The sequence below is a fragment of the Oreochromis niloticus genome, unplaced genomic scaffold, assembly GCF_001858045.2.
Source record: "Oreochromis niloticus isolate F11D_XX unplaced genomic scaffold, O_niloticus_UMD_NMBU tig00008697_pilon, whole genome shotgun sequence".
NCBI classification, from domain to species: domain Eukaryota; kingdom Metazoa; phylum Chordata; class Actinopteri; order Cichliformes; family Cichlidae; genus Oreochromis; species Oreochromis niloticus.
The window spans coordinates 3,308-11,906 of NW_020329369.1; the positions used below are offsets into that span (position 1 = coordinate 3,308).

At 39.6% G+C, this 8,599-nt stretch overlaps 1 long non-coding RNA gene across 1 annotated transcript; it reads right to left on the minus strand.

The window, feature by feature from the left end:
* Positions 1-328: 328 nt before the first annotated feature.
* Positions 329-633, minus strand: LOC109198262 (uncharacterized). Its single transcript, XR_002059157.2, has 2 exons — positions 598-633; positions 329-514 (listed from the first exon to the last, which is right to left on the minus strand). It is a non-coding gene; the product is annotated as an uncharacterized LOC109198262 (long non-coding RNA).
* Positions 634-8,599: the final 7,966 nt, after the last annotated feature.

Genomic DNA, 8,599 nt, shown 5'->3' on the forward strand with positions numbered 1-8,599 from the left:
CCCTGTTTTACATCTGGACTCAAACAGAATTGCAACTCTGAAAGAATTGTTCCATACAAACATGCAGACTGCCTTCCAGTTTAACTCCACTCCTCAGCTTGTATAAAACCCTTTATAGTTCACTCTGTCTCCCTGCCCCAAAAAGCCACAGTACAACCAGAGATTATATATGCCAAGTAATGAGATGAAGAATAGGGACGATGGCATGTGGAGTTGATGCTGAGGAGAATTTACAACATCTGCCTTCTTTGTTGTGGCAAATGTCATGGCACAGTGGCCCGTGGAAATGGGATGGACTCAAGTGCAGTTTCAAAACCGGAGGCGGAGGTGCGGTGTAACAAAAGGTCTTTTATTCTCAATGTTTGGAAATCAACAGAAAACTCAGACTAGTAATAAGGAACGTAAACTAGATGTCTGAGGTAAGAGAAACTATGACCATAACGGAACTACGACTAGATTACAGGGACGACTGGGTGCAGGGACAGGGCAGGGGAAACTGTGGCTGGCCAGGGCACTGAAACAGAGGAGAGAGCAGTCAGGGGAATCCAACAGCGAGCTGTGAGTGCATCTAAGAATAATTACACTGAGCTGTCTTACGTGCTTGCAGGTGGAGGTTGCTTGGAGGGGGGGGGCAGGAGACAAAGACCCAGGTGGGTACAGCGTGCAATGCAGGGAGCAGGCAGGAGAGACTGGCCGTTGGAAAAGGGAGAGGTTACCGCAGCTGAAAACTGGAATCCAGGAGAGCTTGGTAGGTGGGTTCCAGATGCTGACGAGAAAACAGAAATAAGGTAAGTACACACGATGATTCACCAAGGAACAGACGTGAGGCCGAGAACTGACTAAAGTGGCAGATAATCTGGCAAAGACTAGTTGTGTGCGCAGGTCATAAATACTGCCGGTATGATTGCCATCAGGTGAGGAACAACAAAGACTCACCCAGGGGGAGGAGCTGATGCTGTGGAAAACTACCCAGACCATGACAGCAAATGCATGAGTTGGACCAATGTTTTGGTTAATTTCATGTCTGAACCAGACATGAGAACCCTCGGTTTCTTGTTATGAAACTGAGCGCTCTTATGGGATGAACAAGAAAATAATCTCATATATTGTAATTCAGAAAAAATGAGAAATGAGAAAAATATATATAAAAAAAGCCAAAACAAACACCGGTCATATCTTTAGAAAGCAACATTATGCCACAGACTGTCACTGTTGTGAGTCCATCCATTAGTTTGCAAAACTTGTTATGAAGCCTCAAGCTGTGCACTTTTGCCGTGACAGTCTAGACATGTTGAATCTGGGATATGACAAGTGAGTGTGGATTTCACTGTTTAATTGAGGCACACGCTCAAAGGCTTGCAAGTTGTCAGTTACACAAAGGAGAACATAATTTATACAATGAAAGTCACATTGTATTAATAAGACTTGAAACTAGTGACTCTGGCCACGAATTCATCAGGAAGTGTTTCCTGAGGTTGTGGATCAAAGTCTTGTTTTCCAGACTTCCAGAAGAAGAATTATTTTCGAAACCAAATGAGTTCCCTCCTCATGGCCATCAGGAATACTGAAAGCTGAATTACTGCTTCACTTTCCAAAACGCCAAAGCTACATTCATTTTATATGCAGTCTATGGTTCTGGCATTTATTGTTACTGTGACTGTGAAGTGTCCCTTGTGTTAACGGCACAAACTGCTGACAACAATCCATGAACGCTCCAACCTCCTGAAAGATTCACTGTCAAAGTCTGTGTTCATCTATGGTAGGTCAGCTACACAGTATTACACAGGTGGTTCTAATGTTAAATCTTTCTCCTGAGATACAAAGTTTTGAATTATCATGTGCCATGATAATTACAGATCTCACTGTGCCATATTATCCCAGTAGAGCACTTTGATCAACGACTACAGGCTTGCTTGTCGTTCCTAGAGCCTCTAAAAGTAGAATGCGAGGCAGAGCCTTCAAGTCTCAGGTTCCTTTGTAGAACCATTTACACTTTGGATTCAGGAGACAGACGTCCCCTGTATTTTTAAGGTTAGCCTTAAAGTGTTCCTTTTTGAAACATCACTTAGTTATGCATCTTACATCAGTCTGTTGGAAGCCTTCCCATGATGGACACAGCATTCTTCTCCACGTGTCTATGTGCCACTGCTGCACGTCATTAACAATGCCCTCTCTCTCCTGTAGTCTGTGTTTTGATCGTTCTTCCTCTTTTATGTTTTTTCTTTAACCTAAGAGCTTGGTTCTGCTGAATGGTTCTTCCTATTAAATGGGAGTGATTTTGGACTTCTCTCTGGTATTGTATGGCTAGCTGATGATAAAGCACTTTGAGGTGGGTGGTGTTATGCATTGGCTCTGTACTGAACTAGCTAATTATTCTGTATGTAAAAATAAAATAATATAAGAGAACCATTATTATCTTGTATTTTTAAAGGTTTTTTTTTTCAGAATCATTTACAAAATGACTGCATCCATACTCAATAGTTTTTTGGGTACAAAATGTTAGTTTCATCCTTTGATTAAACTCACTGGCACAATGTGGGTGTGATATCACACCAGAAAGAGATTTGAACAGGCAAAGGTCTCCCCATGATTTTCCAGCCTATTCTATGGACTAAAATTGACTAAAATTATTATTTTAGTTTCATCAGACCTCTCCATTGTGAACTAAAATGGCTCAGAATGATCAATATATTAAAAACATTTGCTCTCTCTGGAAAAAAACCCTCACTCACTATCAGAAAACATCTGATCTTGTGGTTAGAGACAAAAAATATACTTGAAACATCAGTACAATAGTCTACATGTGTGTAAAAGTAGTCCCTCTTGCATACCTTCACGCTTTGATGTATCAAATAAAAAGTTAAAGTCTTACTTTCCTGCAGGATAACTGAAACCATGTTGACACGACTTCACAGCCTTTATTCAGACTGCCGGCCACGGGGGATTTTTCATCCAATCATTTTACATCCGTTTCACATGTGGAAACAATCATACACGTGATTACAGCTAGAAGCTGTCAGTCAAAACACCTATGTGTTGTACACCTCCACATGCCTCAGCTGTGTGATCTCTGTGACACACACACATGTCCAACTTAACTTTCTCCTCTTTTTCTTTTCACCTGCTGACGTGCAGCGATTTCCTGCTTCCAATTCCCCTCCACAAATCTGCAGAAATAATTATTGATATTATTTTAGGATGAGCAGGGATGTTTTTCAGTTTTGTGAGACATTAAAAGGGAGAAGAGCTGTTAGAAAGTCTTTTCAGAGTGATTGGATCAATCTTTCAACCTGCAAAATCAAACTTTTCTGATTTGTTGTTTAGAGATGCTAATTCCCCACTGGTGTATTTTTTGATCACATGAATGCTACTCCCGCTAACAACTGACTGTGACCGTGGAGTGCTGAGGAGGAACTATCCCAGTATAATTTCCAGAAGCAAAGATGCCACCAAAGACGATTGTGTTAAAAAGCTTTGAGTAATGAACCCTTTTTCTATACAGCTTCAGTGTTTCAAAAACTTAATTTGGTCATCACTAGTAACCAACTACCTCATACACATAAAATTAGAGTGTATTCAAAGTAATAAAGTTATTTATTTATTATACAAACTTTAAACATAAACATTTTCTGTTGATAAAAAACTAATGTTAGAGCACTTGTTTCACATGCACAGGCAGTTAAAAAGAAAAAAAGGTGGCAGGCAGTAAATCTAGTTTAAGTCGTGACCATTTCACTCCTCCATTGTTTAGGGTGATAAGTGCCAATGTAGGGAGTATAAGCACAGTGCTGAGTCTAGACACATGGGGGCATTGCATGTGGACCTTGAACTGGGACTGCTGCTCCTTCCAGTGTGACCTTACTTAACCAGGGGTAGCTGAACACAGAGCTTGAAGGAATTTGTTTACTGTGGAAGGGAAATGTTTTTGTGTTGATGCTTAAAGGAAAAGTCTTTTGGAGGATGCGGGCATCGATCCCGCTACCTCTGTTGTGTACTGTTTTAAATCCCGGTAGCACTGCAACCATGTAAGCTAGCGCAATAATTTTTTTTGCATATGAAACCGGAGGAGTTGTACTTACATTTTATGCCATCAGCTTGTCCTAGGTCACGGTTTCCTTCCACATATAGCTTTGGCAAAAACTGCATAAAAAGCGCTTGCAGCAACAAAAACATAATTTCCAGAAACACGCTTTGCCGATCCGATCAGCTGTTTGTAACACTTCCTACTCCATTCAGCACGACTATCGCATGTCCACGGTGATCTGCCCGAAACCGGAAGTGACGTCATTTTGCGGAAATGTAGTTTTTTTTTTTTACCATCAGGGGCTTATGAGCCTATACTTGTGTTTTTAAAAGTTATGTTTGACTTTATGACTTTCTGTGTCGTTTCTGGGATGCCTAGGACTCATATTGCACTGCTGGAAATAGTTTATTTTGATGCATATGCTGTTTTTTTTTTTTCGCAAATTTGCATTATAATATTTATTTTCGATTTTCCTGCAGTATATGAAATTGGTGTATGTCAAAAATAAAACTATGAAGACACTTAAATAAATTTCCTGTGGTGGGAAACTAGTTTGTGCAACTTTTTTGTATTTACAGTTTTGAGGGATAAGCCTCTTAAATTTCTCTAACTAGAAATATATGTTAAAAAAACAAAAACGATTTTCATTTTTTGTAGTTTATTGCACTTTTTTGCAATTTATGTACTTACTATGCACTTAATGCATACATATTTTAAAATTTGGGTTTAATGGTTGTATTGATGTATATCAACTTGCAATGCTCCCAAAAATGGCACTACAGCATGTAAAATATATATAAGCTCTGGCGGACTTGGTTCTATGGTAGGTCTTAAAGGTTATCCAGGTAAGGAAATCCTATAACGTTTGTTCTCTTAAATTCAAGCCACAGAGATGTGGTGTTTAGAAACAATGCATCTCAAATGTTCTGATACTCCTGATGCATACGGGATCCCTACAGGCTTTCGAGAAGGCAGCTGTCCTTCTCTCTGGATCGGCTGGAGCTTTCTTTAGGTGCCTTCCCAGCTTTGACAAAAGTCCAGCTGGAGTAACCACATTTACTCAGGGCATTCTTGATGTTGATGTTCTTCTGCTTCTCTGGCCGCTGTGTCTGTAGGGATGGTGTTCGCTCTCTGTTGTAGCATCCTGATGACAACCAGTTTATGCTCCATTGGATGATGAGAGTCAACCTTAAATACTGATCCGTATGCGTAGGTTTACGGTACACATCAGCTTTAGATGTCCCCATTACTGATGGAATGTCACAATCTAGAGGCTACCCTTCCACTTCAGACAGTCTATCACCCTCTTCCTGTAACATTTCCTGGGTCTTGTTTCAGGGGTCATAAGTATTTTCGTCACTGAGCAGTGACGAAATGTTTCATGATAGTCTTGCTGGTTTAGCAAACTGTGCACCTACCTTTGTCTGCCTAAAGGATGATAATGTGATGGGTGCTTCCTCTCCTCCATGCTGATGTTGGATGCTGGGGGCTTTGCGTTGCTGAGACAGACCGAACGTCTGCCGTAGTTGCTCTGCTTCCACGTCTGCAATATTGTTCTTTCAAATTGCTCTTGCTGTGGCTGTGATCAGTTCCACTAGCGGGATTTGTCTTGGCGTCACAGCAAAATTCAAACCTTTAGCAGGATGTTTTTCTCTGTTTGGGTGAGCTGTCTTTCAGACAAATTCTTCACCCACTTGTCCACATCCTCGGTATGGCATCCTTCTCTCTTCTGACCACTGAGGACACTCTTTGTATTTTGCTGTGGTTTTCCGACGCACAACAAGTCAAACTCTGTTGCCGGTTTTTAGACTTCTCGTGCTGTGCTAGACGATCCTTCTCGGTGAATTCAACACCTTTTAAGAGTATTGTCATCTAGAAGCATTGTAAGTCTCTGTTGGATCCACTCCTCTTCAGATTTTAACACGTCGATGGTAAACTTGTTTGCCTCACCCGTTCATTAGCAGCTTTTAGCAGACTTTTAGGAGTAATCTGTCTTGTCGGCATCTGAGGCTGAATCTCAGGTGGTTTCCTGTAATCAGCCATCTTGCATGCTGTTTGATCATATGACGTACTGATCTACTTACCTGGATGATTGAGCATGCATCAAGATGTTATACTTAGAAAGTGTTAGTACATTTGTGAACGCTACCTTCAGTAGCGCTGGATGCTAAAGAAGCAGTTGCCATCTTTCTGATGGTAATGGCCTGCATTTGTATAGCGCTTTACTCAGTCCTAAGGACCCAAAGCGCTTTACACTACATTCAGTCATTCACCATTCACACACACATTCACACACTGGCAATGGCAGCTACATTGTAGCCACAGCTGCCTGGGGCGCACTGACAGAGGCGAGGCTGCCGGACACTGGCGCCACCGGGCCCTCTGACCACCACCAGTGAGGTGAACCACATTGAAGTTCACCTGTTTAACAAATCTACATTTTTTATTTCAGCAGTACATATGCAGCATTTTAGTGGCACATATAAACAGTACACAAAGTAAAAGCTCTGTGAGTTTTCAGGTGAAATCCTTTTTAATTCCTAAGCTCTTCTATCTGTTATGAGCTGCACAGTGTTATAAAGATACACAGAACACAGCCAAGACACAACATACTACATCTGTGATTTTCTAGCTTTTTGAACCAAAGAAAAAGCAATGCATAACAGAACAATCAGATCCTTTCACTTATGGGGTTAAGTGTTTTTTAAATTTATTTTGTCACCAATCTGCAGCTCTTTTTATTTAGAAATGTCCAAGAAATTAGTCTGCTGAAAAATACAGAGAATATGATCTGTAAAATTCAACATGCTTTTTTTTTTCAGTTCAGTCTTAATTCACTGACTTTAAAAAAATTGCAATTTTTGTCCCTTTACTTCTTGTTTGTTAAGTTGGAATGAAATGGCACAAATCCAATTTGAATTTGAGCTGGAAAGAAAAGCTGAAGAAACTGCCACTTGGATGCTATGAAGATATACTGTAACTTTAATTAAAACATGTTAATTACAAATAAAAAACATGTATAATACTGTAGTATACTACAAACTGCCCTTTATTTCTAAAAAACTAATGCCAGTACAAATGATTTACTTAAAAAAATTCAACCTTCTTTTGCTTGTTTTTATGGTTAACTTAACATATCGGTTTTTTAAAAGGAGATGACAAACAAACAGAGAGAAAAAATATGGAAGGAGTCAAGGGTGTTATCTTTGGCTGTTGTTTTATAAAGAAAGTAATAACTCTGGAGCCAAGTGCTGAATCTGACGCCTCTAGAGATAAATGAGAGACATCAGGCCCAAGCTCAGAGGCCTGGCCGCACACAGTCGTACGGAAAGCTACAGATGTTGCTGTGCACAAAAAAGTGTGCAGCTGTGTATTTACTTTCATTTATGGACCTGTGAATGGGATGGAATTATACAACTAAAATTCTGATTGGTTCCATTAATCTGTGGATAATATATAACTAGAAATGTAACCATTTTGCATTTCAATTTCTAACACTCTAAATCGGTTTATTACTTTACTATGTCAATTTGATTGGATCCTGTTTTAACTGCAAATTATTGTTGCTATAGGCATTTCCCACTTTGGCAACTTTCTTTAGCAATTTAATTTAATATATTGTGAAATGTGAAGGTTACATAAGGTGGAGTCAGAAAACAGCTCAGCGAGGCCATTTTTCATGCGTGATGAGGGTGTTGAGGAGGTTCAGTGTCATGGTGAGCTGCAGCATTTCACATTTCATTTGCTTTATCGCTTCCTGTGCTCCGAAAGAATTTCCACATTCCTTCTGCTGATGTCTAAGAAGAATTTGAATGAGAATGAATAATCTGCTGTAAATTCAGCCAGGAGTTTACTCTTCAACGCACAACTATTTATGGAGATTTCTACAATAAAAAATATCTCCATTATATGATATCGATGCAGGCAGTGTTTGTGTGGGAGTGGCTTAGGGCTGCAATCACAGACTGGATTCAGTGACATAGCCTGAAAAAGTGAAAGTCTCAACCTGCATTCTTTTTAATGGCCAGCAGGGGGTGAAAATATAAGTCTACAGCCTATTTGCAGATCTTAACCTCAGTGAACACTTTTTACCAGATTCACGGCTTCAGAGTATTTTTTTTAATATAGTACAATCTTTATTTTTTCAATTGTGTTTCATTGAGGATAAAATAGTAAAGCAGGGCCTGCCTTTGGATGTGGCTTCTTTCTTCAGCATTGAGTTTCTCAGACAGATCCTCCCATGCTTTTCATAAACTAGTTTCAAAAACCAAAACAGTAATGCCACTGGCCACAATGCTCACTTTTATTACAATCCATGGTCTACTTTCCAGATTAAATTTATACAAATTTAGATTTTATGCAGAGTAAATAGAAAGTCAAAGATGCAAAGTGATGCAAATACGATATTTCAATATTTTAAGAACAGGTAAAAAAAAAAAAAACCCATCATGCTTGGCAGTAAAAGCCTGTGTGCAGTACAAACTTACTGCTGCTTGTACAGACCTGCAGCTGAAGATTTACCTTTGCTTTAATGTAGAAACAACAACAAAAGAAGATGTCAGTTATTGGTTGTAA